Source organism: Pelophylax lessonae, assembly GCF_965119305.1.
Source record: "Pelophylax lessonae genome assembly, chromosome: 5".
Classification (NCBI taxonomy): domain Eukaryota; kingdom Metazoa; phylum Chordata; class Amphibia; order Anura; family Ranidae; genus Pelophylax; species Pelophylax lessonae.
Genome location: NC_138772.1, coordinates 296,362,675 through 296,384,656, shown reverse-complemented (window position 1 = coordinate 296,384,656; position 21,982 = coordinate 296,362,675). Strand labels below are relative to the sequence as shown.

General features: G+C 40.4%; 1 protein-coding gene across 2 annotated transcripts in view; it reads left to right on the top strand.

Moving 5' to 3' along the window:
* The first annotated feature begins 8,422 nt into the window (after positions 1–8,422).
* The window catches only part of CDH12 (cadherin 12), a 1,418,552-nt gene continuing 1,404,992 nt past the window's right edge, over positions 8,423–21,982 (top strand). For both annotated transcript variants that reach the window (XM_082259248.1, XM_082259247.1), the window contains exon 1: positions 8,423–8,461. The gene's annotated coding sequence lies outside the window, so the exon portion shown is untranslated. The remainder of the gene's footprint in view (positions 8,462–21,982) is intronic.

Sequence of the window (21,982 nt, the reverse complement as noted above, 5' to 3'; positions counted from 1 at the left end):
AAAAAAAAAAGCTGTACTGAGCTTTTTTAAGCTGCAAGAAGAAGCCTAAAGCTCACATATGTATTTCAACTGTACATTTAGCTGTTTTGCTGTACAAATCTCATTTTGAGGCTATTCTACAAATGTCTTTCTTTAAAGGGTATCTAAGGCCCCTTTCACACTTGTGTGACTTGTCCTGTGACTTAGGACTGCAAAGTCGCATGACATGTACTCTATGATTTCCACTGAGTACCGTTCATTTCTGTGTAAATTCAAGTTGCAACGACTTTAAAGTAGTCCCTGCACTACTTTGGTACAACTTTGATGCGTTTTGAGGTTCATAGAGCTCAAGATTGCACAGGCATTACTTCAAGTCCAGTCAAAATCGCAACTAAATTGCGGCAAAACCGCGTGACTTTTAGGTCGCACGAGTGGGAAAGAGGCCTCAGGCTGAACATTGCATCTAGTATGCATTAAGGCATTGAATTTGCATGCATTGTGACATAGTCATTCCAAAACATACCTATTTATCTTCCCAACAGTACTTACTTCCTGATCGCTGTAAGACATCTCTGAATGCCATTTGAATATGTACAGCCATGTCACAGACAACAGACTGCTTGGTTTTGGAACTACAATAAAGGGCTGGTTCACACCACAAAAATGCACTCCAGATGGTGCTTTTCTGCATGCACATTTTTATCGCATTTTTGGCACATTCCAATGTATTTTTGATGTGTTACGGGATGCTTTCCAAATGTTTTTTTCTTCTTTCTTTTTTTTTTTTTTTTTACTGTACTGGGGGCCTGGGTGTGTTTTTGATGTGTTCCTGTGCAATTTTGATGCATTTTACAGCGTTCCAGTACAGTCCAGTGCAGGTAAAATGCAGCATGTTCTACTTTTTTCTGTAACTGGTAAGCCCTGGAACTGAACACACTGGTACGAACTATAGAAAGGGATTGGTTGGTGAAATAGGGAGTTAATGGTTAAGACCGCATCCCGAAACAAAAAAGGCCAGAGGAGAACCCCCAATGGGACTTTAGCAACAATCATTTGCTGCTAAAATAGCAGTGAAAAAATAGTAGTAATAGTTTTATATAAAAAATATACATTTTATTACAAAGATAATAAAAGAACAAAGAACACATATATAGAACATGTAAAGACAAAACCATAGGGTGGCTAACCCAAAAATGACCACATCATGTAAATAGGGTACATAATAGCAAAACAGACAAATGCCGTAGGGATAGATACACCCAACGCATTTCTGCAGGTTATCCGTCTTCAGGGGTGTTGTACATTATTGCGTGGAGTATATAGTACCTATGGTGATGTTTAGGTCAATTATACATAGCCCAAAATTAAAAACATATGTACACAGGTCCGGTCTCTGGAAGCTTTTGGAGGTGGTACATCATGATCCCAAGCGCAGCAAGGGGGGAGGCACACACAATAGGTCAACGAGACCACAAAGGGAAGGCAGGCAAGACACCAGGCCAGAGATGTTAATGGGTGCTAAACTCTATTGAATAGCACAACAGTCAAGGCCAAAGGGGGAATCCACAGAAAAGAGGAAACAAACAAAGAAACACCAGGGATGTCAAATCATTTGGAAGATGCGGGGCGAACCACTGGTGTGAACTATGCCATTGGAAAACCATATAACCTACTTTCCATGCGTTTTTAATGCAGAAAAAAAACTCACTAGACTGCATGTGGTGTGAACAGAACCTGAGTGTAATAACACAGCTACTGTATGTTTGCTCATTCCTAGTCAGAGCCATTATCAGGTTTTTATTGCTTTCTGTGTCTCCATTAGGCCCCATTCCCACTTGCGTTATGAGCCTATGCACTTGTTTATGCTCTTTTTCTTTTGCGCGCGCGTTTGTTACACGACAGCATAGGGCAGGTAAAACATATGACTGGGCTGCATGAAAAAGCTCCTTCAACTTTTTTTTTGCCTCATGTATTTTTGTTATGTGTGTTTTGGCGTATCCTCTTCCAGACCTGGCCTTTTCTGACACTTTTTGTTTACATGTAATAATTGGTATTGTTTGCTAGAAAATTACTTAGAACCCTCAAATATTATATATTTTTTTAAAGCAGAAACCCGTAGAGAATACATTGATGGGATTTGCAATTTTTTTTATGTCACACGATATTTGCAGAGTGGTTTTGTTTGGGCCGGTTCACACTTATGCGATGCGGGAACCCTGCAAATCTACTGCAGGTTCCCGCATCGCACTCAACTCGCAGGCAGTTCACACTGCCATATGCAAATTGCTGTCAATATAGTTAACGACACCCCCAGATCAGTTTGCATATCGCAATGAGAATTGTCAGTTCGGACATGAATTGGATCGTAAAGGTGTGAACACCCATGCGATCCGATTCTGGTGCGGACCAAAAAGAGAGTCCTGTGCGACTTTGGTCCGAATGTGATGCAAATTCAGCCATACAATCTGTATGGCTGAATTTGCAACGCACAGACATCGCATATGTGTGAACCGGCACTTAAATGTAATTTTTTTGGGGGAAAAAAACTTTTAATGCAAAAAAACACAATACATAACCCAATGTTTATGCAAAATATAAAAGGTGACGCTATGCTGAGTAAATAGATGACAAACTTGTCATGCTTTTAAAATTGCACATTCCCGAGCTATGGCAACAAACTGTAAATTTTACTATCCATAGGTGACGCGTTAGAAGCCTTTATATGTTACCACTTTGGATTTACAGAGGAGGGCTAGTGCTAGAATTACTGCCCATGATCTGACATTTCACAGTGATACCTCACTTGTGTGGGATGATCACTGGTTGCGTGCGTTTTCACCTTTGTACGCAAAAATAGGGGGGCATGGGGGACTTAAATTTTTTTTTTTTAATTATTATTTTATCCTATTTTTTATTTTCATACCATTGCTTAAATGTTTTATTTTTTTTGGTATCACTTTTATTGCTGTCACAGGGAGTGTAAACATTCTTGTGACAGCAATAGGCATGTGACAGGTACTCTTTATGGAGAGATCTGGGGTCTATAAGACCCCAAATCCTTTCTCTGCCCTTAAAAACATTCAAAAACCAAGATCAGAGTTTTTAAAAATGACGCATTTGACATCTGGGTAAACCGGTATTGATGTTAGTTCATCGATTCTGGGTTACCATAGCGGAGAGCCAATCAAAGCCGATACCGACTTTGTTTGGCTTTCCAACCAGCTGGCAGATGTTAGCCGCTAGGATTGCTTTTACAAGAAAGCTGACCGCCGGCTCTAAAAAGCAGTACTGGGGTGATGTAGCTGCAGGTATCATTCCGGTATAACCACCTGAAGTCCAGCAGCCTATGTGTACGTCACTGGTCTGGAAGTGGATATTTTGTTGCATGACAAAATGCGTGTCTACTATCTGCGTTTAGGTGTCATTAAAGCGGAGTTCCACCCAAAAGTGGAACTTCCGCTTTAGGGAGTCCTGACCCCCCGACATGCCACATTTGGCATGTCATTTTTTGGGGGGGGGAGCGGGTACCTAGTTTTGACAGGTACCCGCTCCCACTTCCGCTCGGAGCGCCGCGGCGCCCTGAGCGGAAGTTCTCCTCTCCCCCTCCCTCCCTGCAATCTTCTGGGACACGTCAGAGGTCCAAGAAGATTGCCGGCCAATCACGGCGCGCAGCGCAACTCGCGCATACACAGTGGGTACCCGGCTGTGAAGCCGCAAACTGTAACAGCCCGGTGCCCACAGCAGTGATACCGGCGCCGAGGGAGAGGATCGAGGCTTCCGGCGGCCGCATCGCTGGACCGTTGGACAGGTGAGTAAATGGCTGGAACTCCGCTTTAAGATATAACGGCACCGCAAGTGCAATGAGCCTTTGGCACATTTTTCAGGAATATGCACAGAAACACATAATTTTGCACACGTTCCCAAGGCTTTAGGGACATTCACTCTCTCTAACTGTCTTGATCACCAATTCCACTTAGAATAAAAAAAAAAAAAAAACAAGAAAGGGAGAAGGCTCTCCCTGTACCCCCACCAGGAGAATGCAACGGGGTTGATTTACTAAAGGCAAATAGATTGTGCACTTTTCAAAGTGCATTTGCTCCAGAGGTTAGTAAACAAGCATCATTCACGCACAAGCAAAAATGCTGTTTTTTTTTTTTTTATTTTCCTTGCGCGTCATTGGGTATTCTTCGCAAAGAGAAGCTTTACCTCATTTACTAAAATCTGGAGCAACTGCACTTACAGAGTGCAACTGTACTTTGCAAAGTGGACAGTCTATTTTCCTTTAGTAAATCAACCCCCATGGCTCCATTGGAGGGATTCCCACATCAACACTGACTGTGTTGATGGGGAAATCATGCCATTTCTTGAGCAAAAGTCTCTTTATCTATACCAGCTTTAGGTGCTCCCATTGTGGTTGCAGTGCTGCCTCCTAAATGTACAATGCAAGGTTATTAGCCCTGCATTATACATAATGATGCAGACAGGGCCGGCCCTACCATGAGTCCCACTGAGTCCATTGGACCCAGGCAGCACTTGAGGAGGGGCAGCAAATTGACTCCCAAGATTTTTTTCCAGCAGTTTGGGGGGCATCGGTTTGCGTTGCATTACAGGTGGCATTTCCCCATCTCATGCTGCCATCTGTAGTGCACTCCGATCAGTATAAGGAGGTGGAGCGTCTCCTCAGGGGAACGTCCCTCACATGATCGTGGTGTGCACAATGACGTCAGACATCAGTGCACTCCATCTCACGCAGGGCAGGATGGATCTTCTAGGGTGGTGGGTGCAGCAGACACAGGAGTGACCGGAGGACTGAAGACAGACAGTGGGTGTTTGGTGGACTGGTCCGGTGGTGAGGTATGGAAGAAGATAACAGTATATATAAAAGTTTCTAAATGTTATATTTATATAAAATAATGGATGTGGGGGCCTTTTTGTGGGTGTGATTTTTTTTGGGGGAGGGGGGGCAGCATTTCATTCTTTGACCCAGGCAGCACAATGTCTTGGGCCAGCCTTGGATGCTGAACAGTCCACAGCCTGGAATACTACAGGGAGCAGAGGACAGTAGCAAAGTTGGCTGGAGCAAGGGGTAAGGTAAGTAATGTTGCCTAAAGGGCCATACACACTATAAGATTTTCTGAAGACTTTTTCCTTCAGATTTACCTTTTCTATGTAGTGCAAGGGCCTGCCAGATTGCATACAAATTGAAAGTGTTTAGGTTTGACCTCATATTATATGGTTTTGGTAAATCTAAAGGAAAAAGTCTTCAGAAAATCTTATAGTGTGTATGGCCCATTATCCTCTTCCTCTAGATCAGGAATATGCAAACTGTGCCCCCCCCCCCCAGCTGTTGCAGAACTACAATTCTCATGAGGCTAGCAAGACTCTGACAGCCACAAGCATGACACCCAGAGGCAGAGGCATGATGGGACTTGTAGTTTTGCAACAGCTGGAGGAGCACAATTTGCATATCCCTGCTTTAGATGTAATGAGGATTTAACCCTTGCATTGCAGGGGGGGCTCCCAATGCAAGGGTTTTGTCCTTCCACCTCCAGAGCTTTAACCCTCCCCTACAATATCCTAATTGTAAAAAAAAAAGTTTTGGCAAATGATCTATTTGATCTTAGTGACTCATTGACAACTTTCTTTATGTTCACATTTGCAGATCCATTGAATTAAAGTCCACAAACAACACATATTTGTAAGTGTATGACCCTTCTGTGCGAAGCTGGCGGCCCATAATCCTGTACTCCAGTAAACATAATTGAATACGTTTCAGTGGCTGACATAAACTGAATCAAATCTGAACAGAAGCCCTAATCCATACTGTTTACCACTCTCCCCCTTTTTAAAATACAGTACATTTGCATGTAGATGAATCCCTATGTTAATTTTACCTGACACAGCAAAGGAAATTAAATTAGATCCTGCAATATAGAAACCTCTGGCTTGAAATATTACACGACGCCTACAATATCTAGAAAATAACATTAGTTCCTTCCCTATGTTTACAGTAAATGCAAAATTATGCTAACAGTGAACACATATATGTTGCTAATTTAAAAAAATTGAAATTCCCGACCTTGGGCTTATATACCTAATAATATAGGTAGTGTGTGTTTACTACCCACACAGTACCTATAAATTAAGTATATAACCGTAAGGTCTGGAATTTCATTTTTTTTTTTTTAATTTAGCAACATACTGTATATGTATAGACTGGTTAGTAACATTTGAACTCACTTATGACATATTAGCTTGTTTATCCAACCAGGGAAGGAATATTACACTTAACCACTTGCCGACCGCCGCAAGTAGATATACTGCGGCGGTCAGCCCCGGCCAGGCAAAGTGACGTACCGGTACGTCACTAGCCTGTCACCGGTTTGTGAGCCAATAGCGGGCGAGCCCGCGCCCGCTGAGGCGCGCCCGCCCCGGCTCGTTCACTGAAGAGTCCGTGTGTGTGACCGGCGGACCCGATGTCCGCCGGTCACACTGCGATCGTCGGTAGAGAGGGAGAAAGTCAGGCGGCTTATGTAAACAATACATGGCCGCCTGTCATTCTCCCCTGTGTAAAAATGGAGATCAGACGGTTCTACTATGTAGAACCATTGATCTCTGTTTTTACAATAGTAGACCTGTCCCATCACAGTAAGAAACACGCCCCTAGGACACACTCAACCCCTCCCTCTCCAATACAGTTAACCCCTTCCCTGCCAGTGTCATTTTTACAGTAACAGTGCATATGTATAGCACTGATTACTGCAGTAATGTCACTGGTAACCCCAAAAGTGTCAAAAATGTCAGTCAAGGGTCCGATCTGTCCGCCGCAATGTCGCAGTCCCGCAAAACAAATCGCAGATCGCCGCCATTACTCATTAAAAAAAAAAAACACCAAAAATGACAAAAATCTTTCCCTTTGTTAGTAAACGCGATAACTTTTGCGCAAACCAATCAAAATACGCTTTTTGCGATTTTTTTTTTACCAAACATATGTAGCATAAAACAAATTGGCCTAAAATGTTAAAAAATTTTGATTTTTACATTTTTTTGGGGGGGGAATTTCATATAAAAAAATGTGAAAAATATTGTTATTTTTGCAAAATTTACTCTCTTTTTTTGTTTATAGCGCATGATCAAAAAATCGCACAGGTGATCAAATACCACCAAAAGAAAGCTCTGTTTGTGAGAAAAAAAGGACGTCAAATTCGTTTAGGTACAGCGTCGCACGACCGCGCAATTGTCCGTTAAAGTCACGCAGTAAAAAAATCGCAAAAAACCCCCTGGTCAGGAAGGGGGTAAAATCTTCCGGGGCTTAAGTGGTTAAAATAAATTTATAGCACCAGCAGCAATTCAATTATAATTACAGTAAAGTGTCATTTTTTTATGCTTTCACTTATGCATTTCTTTATTTAATGCCTGGAGGGGGGGGGGGGGGGGGTATTGATTTTCACATGTGATAGTTAGGGCATCAAAGAGCAGACACGTTTCTTTGCTTTCCTGTTTAAGCATACAAAACATTCTATTGATCACGTTCAGCTTGTGTTAACATAACCCTGTTTTCCATGTCTTAAAAGAAAAAAAAGCCGGAAGTGGAGATTACAGCTGCTTTGTACTTTTCCACCGATTGAAGAGTCTCATCCAAAATTATTCAGCATTCTGCTGTGGTGTTAAATTGGGCTATTCTTTACGAGCAAGCAGTTGTTTTTTTTTGTAATGTCAGACAAGCATCAGCCGAAGACCACCAAATTCATTTCACTGCAATGGAGAATCAGTCTCTGGGGTCAGGGAAAGTGTGTTAATCTACTTTATCTGCTAGCTTAGAGAAAATTGCATATTTAAGCCTCTTGTTATGAAGCTGCTACATCAGTCTCTAATTAATGTGTTCGACACGCTGTGTGAGGCTGTTGTACCTTCACAAACACTGTGTGCATCGCTACTGTATCCCTCTCAGTAGAATCAGCCTCAGCATCAGCAGCAGCTCCATCAGCAGCACCACGGAGGCAGCAGCAGCACATTGGTTAACACTGTACATAACCTCCTCGCAAATTGCACAGCTTCGGCAGCAACACATCCATTAGTCTGGAAAAGACAGCATTCCCAAGTGGCTCCAGTGCATTTTTTCCCCCCAATTCTCCTGTCACCAGCCAATCCTCTGTATGCTTTCTCCTGCATGTAGGGAGTGTTCAGCACTAATCAGGTCAATGATCATCCCAAGTCTCAGGGGAGCTGACAGGAGCCCATCGTCCTAGTTAGAAGCTCGCCCTGTCCAGGGCACAGTGGCTTGGAGATTTTGCTACTGAGATCCAGTGTGGTACAATACTACTCTACAAGAGAAGCTTCTCAGGATTTTTTCGAAAAAAAAAAAGGCTGAAGGAAATCGCAGAGGCACTACAAGCAGTTTCTCAACCTGCTGGGTGTTGGTTTGGCTGTTCAGCTGTTTGGTGCTTGAGCTGTAGGGATACGAAAAAGCATCTCAATTAAGGTAAGTGATCCTTTATCTGGGTGAATGAATTCCTTCCAAGTCTGCGTAGTGAAACTTCTGAGCGAACTGCCATTCTGCACTGCAGCAGATCAGCCTTTCTATCTCCGTCAATAAAAAAAAAAAAAGAAAAAAGCTTTTATTTCTCCCTTTACTATTTTTCGTGATAGTAGGCTGTCAATTTCGAGAGTGAACTGTTTTCTGTTTGACCTTTTCATGTGGCTGGTGTGCCAGCTGAAAGGCTGCGAGCTCTGGAGGAGAGAGAAGAAAGATTGAGCTCTATTATTTAAAGGAAAATGCTAAGCTTGATTTTCATAGAGGTAGAAGTGAAGGGAAAAAAATAAAAAATGTTTGCATGATCACTCTGTCCTGCATGCCTTTTGCCACTTTTGGAATCAAACTTTGCAGTTTAAATGTGTCAGGTCTTAAAGGAAGCTGGAGTTTCAATGGCTAGTATTGCAAATCATAATGGATAGGGCTGTAATATATTGTTCTTCTGACAAGATAAGATAGCATGCTTGACCCTGTAATATATTCCTCTCTAGGGTTAAAAAAATGAAGAACAAAAAAAAAAAAAAATGAAATTTGATTCTAGCTTAGTGGATATCCAGGATAAAAATCAACCTATTAATGTCAACATTCGACTCTGTTTCCATCTCTCTCTTAGAACATTCTTATTTATAGAATAGTTTGCTGTCTTAATAGGTCTATAGTACCTAAGGGACAGGAGAGAAGTAGTAGAATGTCTGCTTATTGCAGATAAGACATTTAAAATGCTGGGACGGGTTACGTAGACAACAGCCTGCAAGCTTTTCTATACATCTGAGTGCTTTCATCAGTGTTACAGTGAATTACTAGGAAGAATGGATCAATCATTTCTGGGTTATTTCAAAGCATACAGTATATACTGTATTTTATTTTATTTTTTATTGTGATCAAATCTTAATCCCTTGCAAGGTGATATAAATATGACAAATGAAGTGTTAAATCAGAAAGCCATGTCACCTTAGTGACCAGGTATTTTACCCTGTCACTCTAAATTTCAACTTAGCGGATCAAATTCAAGGACTCTTTTGACGAGCTAAGGTCACCTCTTGAAGTTAACAAGAGTCCATTGTCCACTTGTGCTGGAGTGTTCTTATTTTCTCAGGCAAGGTGAAAAGTATCTAAGATGAGGAGTTTGATTGCACACTTGTTTGCAAGAACGGCTATTTTCATGCAAAGTCAGATATTGAAGAATGAATACATATTCTGTGAATTGCCATTTGCATACTGCTTGATATTCGCTGTCATAGGCTGAACAATTTTACCTTCTCATAAAAATGTATTCTGTTGAGACTGTGGCAGGATAGCAGATTGTGTGAACGCTGGCAATTTACTGGCATTGCCTCTTGCACGTTACGTTTAATTGGCAAAATGTCTTTGGATGGATATTTATTGTTTTGGCAACGTCGTGTTGTCAGGGAATGTATAATATACAGTTATTTGAGTGCCTTACGTTATCTTAAATATTACAGAACTTCTTGTTTTTAGCAATATTATTTGCAGCAAAACTTCATAAGGTAAGGTTAGGGTAATGTACAGTACATTCAGTGCTCTAAGCTCTTCTGTACATGTGAACCTAAGTACTAGGTATGATAGGTGAATGCATTCAATCACAGCATAGTGCATCCCTTTACTTCTAGCACTCACTGCTGAAGTTTTGATGTACTCTGCCACGCATATGTAGCCCATGTAATAGCAGCAAATTATATGCTGCTATCTTCTATAGAGATATGATTTTTGATGGCTTTGGTAGAATGCAGACTTGATAGGTTTGGTAGAGTGCAGAAATAACAGTTGATAAGTTCTTTTGTGGCCTAATTTACTATGTCGGTTTATATATGGCAGATTGCAAATTCATCTGAAAGAACAGATTTGCATCTATACAAGGTATTTTTAGAAGTGTTGCATGAAGAAGTTATTTGCATGATGAAACATCATGGATTACATTCATTAAAAAAATCATGTTATAATGCTTGTATATGCATAGAATTGTTGGAATGTAAGTGAAAAGCATTTTCTTGAAAGGTAAATATAAAGTCTAATGGGATGATGATGTCACAGCATGTTTCTTTTTATATATAACCATTGTGTGACATTTACTGAGAACACTTATTACATATTAGGGTTATCTTATGGGAAATATCACTAGTGTACAAAAGAATACAGTGTGGGCCTATGGAAAATACAAGACGTAATAGGCAGAAGAATTTGAATCTAGTGTCTTCTTTGGTGACTATATCTTTATAGGTTAATTTATGGAATGGGGTAGAAAAAAAACTAAATTCAGAAAGTAACGTATTTATCTTGTACAGTTCCAATCCTGAAGCAACCCTCTGGTCAATCTATGGACATTTAAGCATTTATATATTTTTAAACAAGTGCACACTAACTTCTGTCACTACACATATAGTAGAGCAATTCATCCTCAAAGTTCAAAGCAAAAACATTTAAGTCTGCACCTTAGACCCCCCTTCAAAAGATACTCTGTGTTAAAATTAAAAATAGGAAGGATAGAAAGCAGCTTAGTCACTGTTGGGCGGAGGGAACGGGTTGGGCTAAGTTGCTGTGTCACTGCTGTGAGGGGGTACCAGGGTGTGCTAAGCTGTTGAAAGGAGGAGATTACTGTTTTACTAGGGTATGCAGAGCTGGCTGAGATTTCAGTGCTTCTGCTGTGAGATTTGAGGATGAATCGCTCCACATTCCCTACAAGTACCTGAGTTTTGAGTTTGGCATCATTTTCAGATGCTTCACTTAGAAACACTGACAGGTACATCTGACTTGCAATTGGCCTTCTCCTAAGCTGCATTTGACCTGCTACCAGTGGGTTTTGCATTTCCATAGACTTGTATAGGAATGTAAATCTACATAGTATTTACATAGTTAGTCTGGTTGAAAAAAGACAAAGTCCATCTAGTTCAACCAAAAAAAGGGGATAACAAAACAAAACAGCAAAAACCTTTTTTTACAATCCTATATACACAATCTCATACCCACAGTTGATCCAGAGGAAGGCAAAAAAAAAAAAAAAAACTCCAGCAAAGCATTATCTAGTTTGCTACAGCAGGGGAAAATATTCCTTCCTGATCCCCCCAATAGGCAATCAGATGGTCCCTGGATCAATTTTACCTATAAATATTAGTATCCAGTTATGTTCTGTATACCTAGGAAAGAATCCAGACCTTTTTTTAAAGCATTCTTCTGAGCTGGACAGGATTGGCTCTTGAGGGAGTCTATTCCACATTTTCACAGCTCTTACTGTGAAGAAGCCTTTCCATATTTGGAGATTAAATCCTCTTTCCCCCAGACATAAAGAGTGCCCCCTTGTCCACTGTGATGATCTTAAAGTGAATAACTCAACCCCAAGTTCACTATATGGACCCCTTATGTATTTATACATGTTGATCATATCCCCCCAAATCTCCTCTTTTCTAATCCTGCTTGAAGGAAATAAAAGCCCATTGACATTTGCCTTCCAAGTTCAATTACTATTTGCTAAAAATATGTAAGTATTTGAATTTAAGTTACCTGGCTAGAATTACAATATAAAGTGGTACTAAACCCTTCTATTCTTTTTGAGCCATGGAAGCCACCATCTTAGTCTTGGTTTGATCTTCAACTGCCACTGTGCTGCACATGTGATCAGTTTTGACTCCAGTTATTTGATGGTTTGACAGTTTAGTTGAGAGTACAAGCAAATGGGAAAGTTAGCGTTCCCGGCATGCCAGGAATGTAAGTGTTTTTTTAAATCATTAAATCGATAGCTTTAGTTCTGCTTTAACCCGTGGTTCCCACCGGTGCAGCTTTGAAATTGCGTTACTTCAGCGCGATTTCAAAGCCGCACATCAGTGCGATTTGCACTGCTGATTTAATTTTGGCTTGCGACTTCATTTACCAGAAGTCTTTGCTAGTGGGAATGAAATCGGTAGAAAGTAGGGCAGGAACATTTTTTATAATTGCTGTGACATTAGTGGCTGCAAAATGAACGGTTCCATTGCCGTCAATGGGGTGCGACTTGAGTTTTGGAACTGTCAAATCACATGACAAGTCACACCGGTGTGAATGGGGTCTAAGTCACAGTTAAAACTTTGTCTCACTATTGGTGTCTCAGGTGGTCTTTAGAACATGGCAGCCATTGTAGAAATTTGAAAATAATCTATAGTTTATTTTCAGAGAGAGAGAGATAGTCTGACTTATTACTATCAGTTTTGACATGACATTTCTATATTTACTTGCTTGCTGTCTTATAATTCGATTATTGCATTTTTTTCAGTCTGCGGTCATCTGTTTAACGAGGAATATTATTAGCATCTCTTGCTGAATAACTGTTAAAGTAAGCTCAGTTAGACTTATAGAGAATCTAATGCTTTTAATCAGGTCAGATTTGACCCATTTTAACATAGTTACTGTCACAGTCACAGAGCAAGCCAGCAGGAAGGGTAGTCTGAATACTGTATGTAATGAACTAATATGGCTTCTCTCACAAAGATACTGTATTATTTACAATACACTTTACAGTTTATAATGAAACATGGTTTTACATAACACACACACACACATAAATATATATATATATATATATATATATATATATACAGTATGTGTATTGTTCTGGACATTTTATAGATAGGCAACTCCTATCATCATATTGATTAGTGGTTCCAAATGAATAACTGCTGCAGTAGGGAACAGACACGAAAAGATACACTCCGCATCTTTCCAAAATAACTGTTCTGTTTTTTTTTTTTTTTACGCAATTGAAGGCTTTTATACACATGATTGGGTAGGTATCACATTAATATTACAATTGTACTCATATGGTAACAAGGGGCGTAACATAGGCAGGCTCATTCTTATCAGGACTCGAAAGAATGCAAACATGTAATGAAAACATTATTAGTGCAGTGTGCACAATGAGTGCAGTGTGCAATACATACAAAATATAATACAATAATATACAGGAAGTATACATTTCCTTTACAATATATATGTATATATCCCCAAACATTTATAACATTTATTTGTTGTGCTATAAAATTCATATACAGTGCTGAATTTGACCTAAATTTGCAATAAAACAACAAAAGATCCTCTGACCCTTTAAAGATGCCTTCAAAAATCAGATATTAGTCTCCTGATGGGCAGACTAAACAGTGTTCTAATGTGAATGAGATGCACATGGACACCATCATCTGTGATTTATCGAGAATAATGGCAGTTAGAAATATTACATCATTTTCTGATGCTTTGCCCCTGATAAGCCAGTTTTAGAGGTATCTCCAGCACATTTTTGCTTTTCTCCATAGGCCAAACATAAACAATCGCCCAATGTAGCTCTTCATGTTTAGGGACACATCCGCAGACACAGACAAATTTTGAATAAGATTTAATTAGAAAAAATTGTGTTAAAAACTGTAAGTGTATTATAGTTTATAGTTGTATTATTTTCTATTCTTCTACTTTACTGCATATATGTGTGTGTAAAAAAAAAAAAAAAAAAAAAACCTTTATCTATGGGCACCATTACTAAAGCACTGGCATAGTCTCGCCACTTTGGGATTTCAGGTGGAGAGCCTGGTCACGTGACCTGTTAAAGTCATATGGCAGACCATATGACATCTGATCCAGTCGAAACATTAAGGAAAGAGAAAGCTGCAACATTTTATGAAGGCAAATGTTTGTCAGGTTGGTGAATTTTGTTAAAGCGGTTCTAAAGAAAAAAGGCATTTTCTGCATTAAGATAAAAAACCTTCCAATATGTGTGCCCCCCCCCCCCCCTCCCCTCCAAACTCTTACCTAACATCACTCTTGATCCAGCACTGTGCTCGCTGGCAGCCCCACTCTGCTCTCTTCCTGGATTCAGGGGCTTTACTGAGAGCAGCAGAGATTATTGACTCCTTCTGCTGTCACATAAACCTGTGATGAGGGGGCAAGGAGCGGGGCTAAGCCACACTGTTTGGGGCCATGGATGCACACAGCCCTGCATAGGAGCCCCTATAGCAATTGGCTTGCTGTGGGGGCACTCAGAGAAAAGGAGAAGTAGACAGCACTGACAGGGGATCCTAGGAGAAGAGGCTCGGGGTCACTCTTTGCAATACTACTGTACAGAGCAGCTAAGTGTTTATTATTTTTATTTAATCAATTTAGCCCCGGAAGATTTGGCTGCTCAAAGATCAGGCCCTATTTTGCGATTCGGCACTGCGTGACTTTAATTGACAATGGCGCGGTCGTGTGACATTGTACCCAAACAAAATTGATGTCCCTTTTTTACCACAAACAGAGCTTTCTTTTTTTGATATTTGATCACCTGTGCGATCTTATTTTTTGCACTATAAACAAAAAAGAGCGACCATTTTGAAAAAATAACAATATTTTTCCCAATTTTTTATATGAAATTCTCCCAAAAAAATGTAAAAATCTAAATTTTTTAACATTTTAGGCCAATTTGTTTTCTGCTACATATTTTTGGTAAAAAAAATCGCAATAAGCATATTTTGATTGGTTTGCGTAAAAGTTATTGCATTTACTAACTATGGGAAAGATTTATATCATTTTTATTGTTTTTTTTTTAACTAGTAATGGCGGCGATCTGCAATTTTTTTTGCAGGACTGCGACATTGCGGTGGACAGATTCGACCCCTGACTGACATTTTTGACACTTTTGGGAGTACCAGTGACATCACTACAAAAATCAGTGCTATAAAGTTATATAAAGCTATATCAAGTGCCGGACACACACACTGACTCCCCAGCCGACGAGCGGGGGTGGGATCGCGCCTCCAGCAGCGCGCTATCGCCCCCTAGGTCCTCCCAGGCTAGCGCCGTACATGTACCGCACTTTGCCTGGGAGCGTCAGACTGCCGCCGTACAACTGCGGCGGGCGGTCGGCAAGCGGTTAAAAAATTCTGGCTTTACAATCACTTTTCCGGGATTATTCATCATTCTAATGAAAGCGTTTTATTTTACTGCTTTCTGTGCCTTGTTGGAGAGATGTATGTCCTTGTTACACAACAAGAAGTGAAGATCATTCTGCATAATAAGTGTATGTACAGAAATAAAAAGTGTAATAATGGTTTGAATGCATTAAGCTGGACTTTCACCACTTAGGAAGTGACTTCCTTAAGTCATATTGAGTGTCAATAAAATTCCCCAGTGTTTACAACCACATGGGCTGCTCACCTTAGTAAAGTCGACATTGTGTTATGAAATGTGTCAAGGCAGATGCTGACTGCCTAAGAACATGATGGTTTCACAAACCAATGTCCATCATATTCTTGGAGAATTATTATCTGCCCTTCCACATTTCAAAGCACAGTGGGGTATTCGATTAAGGTATTTGAGTTACCAGAGTGGCTGTAAATGATGGGGAATGTTCCTGACACTCATCAAATCTAAGGACGCCATTTGGATATGTGGTGAAGCATCTTCAGCATTACACAAGAACAGTTGAATGAGACTAACAACTATTAGCTCAACCTTAAACTGTATAAATGGAAATCTTCACAAACTAACCCCTTCATTGTTATACCCAAAATCAAATCAAGACAAAAAAACATTTTGGCTAGAGTTTTCACAGCTGCTACATAGGGATCTAAAGGCTTCAAGAGAGCCGTGATATGAGCAAAGGAGAAATATAGTGACCTTACAACAGCCTCTATATCAGTGATGGCGAACCTTGGCACCCCAGATGTTTCAGAACTACATTTCCCATGATGCTCATGCACTCAGTAGTGTAATTGAGCATCATAGGAAATGTAGTTCCAAAACATCTGGGGTGCCAAGGTTCGCCATCACTGCTCTATATGCATATAGAATAGTATAAGAAATGTACTTGTGCTAACCTGTTTTCCTATGCATACAATTAAAGCTCAACTTCAGGAAATAAAAAAAATATATATATCTTGCAGTCCCCCCCCCCCCTTCTCCTTGCTAATCGTTTGGTAATGCTAGGGAATGTGGAATAGAATGTACGTCTTAGCCTGCCCATTGCTCTGGAGGGGTCTGGTGCTTACCCCTTTTGCCTGTTTGTGGGTAGGTCCTCACGTATAATTCAGGGCTATTGGCCCTACACTGTGCATGATGACGTCATCATGTGACAGTAGACATGAGCATCTTTTATAAAAGAGGCTTCAGGGGACTGACACAAACAAGAAGCTTGCTGGAGCTAGGTATACCTTTTTCTGTATAAATAATGAGCATTTTACTCTTGCAGTGCGGGGGGGGGGGGGGGAGGGGGGCGCACAACTAAACGTACTGTGTATTCTTGTATTTTCGAGAATTGGGATTTAACTACTTTTGCTTAATTTAAAATAGGAGACTATGGAACATTACTTGGAAAAGCACATAACTGGCCTTATAGTAAATAGCCCTTCAATGTCTACTACAATTACATCATTTGTGCATGATTATGAGGAAATTGAATTCTGTCCAAGTAAACAGCATCCTGTATCATATGAGGTTAATATACTAGAGCAGACAGAGATTTTCCAGTTATCAAAGTAATGGTCACTTAGCTTTGTGAATAAAAAGATAAAGCTGTGTTCAACCAAGTAATATTAGTAGAGCATGATATAACATTTGAATACGCATAGTTGTACCTAATGCACTCAGGTGGCATCTGTAGAGCAGTACTAAAGAATACTGCACAATGATAAGGCAGAGAGGCGTGCTTTGCAAATGTATTCTGTGTTCTATTTGCTTCAGGAAATCAAAGCACATGGAATGCATCAAAGCTGACTTATGGAAAAAAAGAGGTGAATGCTGTCACTGCCCTATCAATGGCAACAATGTGAATTAAGGCAAAGAGGGGATAGTAGTATCAGCTCTCTGCTATAAATAGGCTACTGCATTTAGGGAACAATAACTTTTCAAATAAATATTTTCTACTGTTTAAGAAAAAGGATTTCCTTTAATAAGGCCAACAGCATGCTCTAACGGGATTGCTAAATGTGCAAAAATAAGTCTCTCTCCTGTTTCTATGTCTTACTCCCTCACACTGGCTTGATAAGCAAGGCATTGCTCTTAGTGAAACCCCATGAAACTCTAAATGAAACCCCATAGTCTAGGATTAGTCCTGTACAGAACCACAAAGCAGTGAAAAAAACAAATCTTGCACCTGGCTCCAATGCCATACAGGGATACAAATCCTATGTAGGCAGACTGTGCCAGACTACAGTGCGGATATTACATTGCACATACAGTGCCTTGCGAAAGTATTCGGCCCCCTTGAACTTTGCAACCTTTTGCCACATTTCAGGCTTCAAACATAAAGATATAAAAGTGTAATTTTTTGTGAAGAATCAACAACAAGTGGGACACAATCATGAAGTGGAACGAAATTTATTGGATATTTCAAACTTTTTTAACAAATAAAAGACTGAAAAATTGGGCATGCAAAATTATTCAGCCCCCTTAAGTTAATACTTTGTAGTGCCACCTTTTGCTGTGATTACAGGTGTAAGTCACTTGTTGTATGTCTCTATCAGTTTTGCACATCGAGAGACTGACATTTTTGCCCATTCCTCCTTGCAAAACAGCTCAAGCTCAGTGAGGTTGGATGAAGAGCGTTTGTGAACAGCAGTTTTCAGTTATTTCCACAGATTCTCGATTGGATTCAGGTCTGGACTTTGACTTGACCATTCTAACACCTGGATATGTTTATTTGTGAACCATTCCATTGTAGATTTTGCTTTATGTTTTGGATCATTGTCTTGTTGGAAGACAAATCTCCGTCCCAGTCTCAGGTCTTTTGCAGACTCCATCAGGTTTTCTTCCAGAATGGTCCTGTATTTGGCTCTATCCATCTTCCCATCAATTTTAACCATCTTCCCTGTCCCTGCTGAAGAAAAGCAGGCCCAAACCATGATGCTGCCACCACCATGTTTGACAGTGGGGATGGTGTGTTCAGGGTGATGAGCTGTGTTGCTTTTACGCCAAACATAACGTTTTGCATTGTTGCCAAAAAGATTGATTTTGGTTTCATCTGACCAGAGCACCTTCTTCCACATGTTTGGTGTGTCTCCCAGGTGGCTTGTGGCAAACTTTAAACAACACTTTTTATGGATATCTTTAAGAAATGGCTTTCTTCTTGCCACTCTTCCATAAAGTCCATATTTGTGCAGTATACGACTGATTGTTGTGCTATGGACAGAGTCTCCCACCTCAGCTGTAGATCTCTGCAGTTCATCCAGAGTGATCATGGGCCTCTTGACTGCATCTCTGATCAGTCTTCTCCTTGTATGAGCTGAAAGTTTAAAGGGACAGCCAGGTCTTCGTAGATTTGCAGTGGTCTGATACTCCTTCCATTTCAATATTATCACTTGCACAGTGCTCCTTGGGATGTTTAAAGCTTAACAAAGTTTGAAATATCCAATAAATTTCATTCCACTTCATGATTGTGTCCCACTTGTTGTTGATTCTTCACAAAAAAAATTACAGTTTTATATATTTATGTTTGAAGCCTGAAATGTGGCAAAAGGTTGCAAAGTTCAAGGTGGCGGAATACTTTCGCAAGGCACTGTACTTTGTGAAATATTGGTCAAATCATGCAATATCGAAAGCTTATCATATTATGCATAATTTACAGGTTACGCGCAGTATTGAAAGCTAGCTGGATTTCTCTGTTCATCTTCTGGATGATTAATCTATCAGTGTACATAATTCTGTTATGGAAGAGCTTAATATATTGAAATATTGATGTGTCTGTGCTTTTCCCTATGGAAGGTAAGAGTTGTAATGATGATACCAGTAGATCCCCAAGCAAAGGCTAATATGTTTAAAGAAGAGTTCCAACCTCCCCCACCCCCGAAAAAAAAAAACTGTAGCTGCTGAATTTTACTATTAGGGCACTTACATGTCCAGGCATCCAGGGGTGTTCTCAACTGTTCAAGAATTGGCTCTCGGGTGCTGAATCTACCATCTTGGTTAAGAAAGACTTGCGGCTTCACAGACAGTTTCCTGCTGTGCATGCACAAATCATGCTGTGCTCTGTAAATGGGCTAGCTGTGTGGGGAAGGAGGAAAGGGCTGAACTTCTGGCTCACTTTGACCTGGTCGAACTGAGCAGGAAGTGTGAGCCAGCACCTGTCACAACCAGTTACATGCTCCCCCCTCTCTCCTGAAAGGTGGCAAACATGGCAGCGGAAGGCAGACAATCAGAACTTCCCCTTTTGGGTGGAGCTCCTCTTTAAATTGTCTTACCGGTGGAATTTCAAATAGGACTCTACCCACATTATTTAACAAAACTGTTGTCATTAAAAACACCATTATAAAAGTGTATATAAAGTCATTTTTTTTTAGTTTTCGATAAGTTAGCGTTCATGTCAGGTTCTTATTGCTGTCTGTGCCACCCACTGGGACTAAGTGCACTGATCAGTAGCCGGTCGGCCCATGTGCATCCCAACCGGCCCGACAGCAGCTGGAATTTGGTTAGTGTGCGCGGAGCTTAAGCATCGCCATACACATTATGGTCTGACTGCACAATCTTTCATACAATCGGATTAACCCTAATGATGTAATATGAGGACCTACCTAATTTATCCAATTAACTTGTATCCAGTGGGACAGGCCCTTTTACAACATCATTGTTTATAGATCTAAAGGATAGTGTACAATCAGATTGTAGTGTGTGAGTAAATATTCCCTCACTTTAGAGAGATATTCTTGTAGCGTCTGCTGTGTCTGTGGGGAAGGACACAGCCAGCCAAAAAAATAAAAAATGCATTTCCTATCCCATCCCAAAATAAAAAATTAAAAAGCGGGGGCATTCCATTATAAGTGTAGTATTCTTTTATGTACAGTAAATATGGTATTCAGTGGATGGATTCCATTTTTTCGCATACATTTTCTGACATTTGTATGCAGAATAAATTGTCCAGCAGATGTGTCAGGGGTTTGTAATACATCTGAAACCACAAAACCTAAAAATGTAGCCCCTAAAATACAGTCATTAGTCTATGTAAAGCCTAACTCAAAATATCGGTATTTAAAGTTTTGGAGCGAGTGAGGAATTTTTCTGTCTGTGACTCCATTGTAGAGGTTTTCCATTACGTCCTGTTCCTGTAGGCATCAGTGGTTCATAATGCACTGAAAGCAAGAAAGACATTGTCAGAAGTCCTATTCCTTCCTCATTTTAATAAAAATGTGGTTGTGTGTTTGTCTGGATCCCTACTGGAGAGATTTCAATTTTCTTTCTGTCCTGAGAAAAAGTGAGGAGGGCATTTCCATAATAAGGACACACATGGCACTAAAACCTGACACCGGTTCTAACCCTCCCTTGTTCTATATACAAAATTAAAAAAAAAGGTTTTGCTCAGATTTGGGATTCAAAGTTTTACATGACCAAGGAGAAAACGCCATAAGATAACTCTGTTAGCCTTAACAACATATTGTATACTGCTTACTGTATTATTATGAATCTTAGTTCTGAAATAAGCCCAGCCAGCTACCTTCCCTTGTCCTATGAAAGCTGACTTTCTGGCACTCTCATTGAAAAGGTTGCATGCCAGTTGGTGGGGGTTTAGTCCATATGTTAAAGAATTTAGACCCAAGAAAGAAAATGATAGTCAAAGAGAAGCTGTAAAAAGGTTTTTCTGTATGGTAATGGTACCAGAAGAAGACATCTTGTAATATCTGCTCTTAAGCTAGGTATTTTAAAGCTGAATTTTAGGAATTCAGCTTCTTTGTAAGTGAAGGCACACTGAGTTAAGCCCAGCAAGGTGCATGACATCTCTGGGATCATCTCTATTATTTACATCTGACACGTTTATGACTCTGCCAAGGATACATGCCATACTGTGAGTGCATGAAAGCACACAGAGCAGCTATCCCATCGCCTCTGTTGCCTATTCACAGAAGTCTTTGTATTTTGGGAATGAGTTCATATAATACAAAGGCTTTTGTGATTGGGCAGGAGGAGGGGAGGGGTGGTCATAGCAGCTGAAGCAACTCTACTGTTGAAGGAGCATAGACCAGAGCATCAAGCGTCAGGCTCCCAGAATTGCAGCAATAGCTGTCTTCTAGGAGTTCCATAAACCTGTCAGATGTAAATATTGGGAGAAAAGCCAAAGTGGTGTCATGCAAATTCTTGGACTTAACTCATACTATGCCTTCACTGTTTACAAAGAAGCCATATTCTTAGAGTTTAGCTTTAAAATTGGTTTAACTGCTTGCCGACCGCCGCAAGTAGATTTACTGCGGCGGTCAGCCCCTGCCAGGCAGAGTGACGTTAATTAACGTCACTAGCCTGGGAGGGTCTGGGGAGCGAGCGCGCGCCCGCGGAGGGCCTGTCATTCTCCTCGCTGTAAAGACACTGATTACACGGATCTAGTATGTAGATCCGTTGATCAGTGTCCTTACAGCTAGAGCCACAGCCAATCACAGTAAGAATCACGCCCCTAGGGACACACACAGCCCCTCCCTCCCAAATAAAGTTAACCCCTTCACTGCCAGTGTATTTTTACAGTAACAGTGCATATGTATAGCA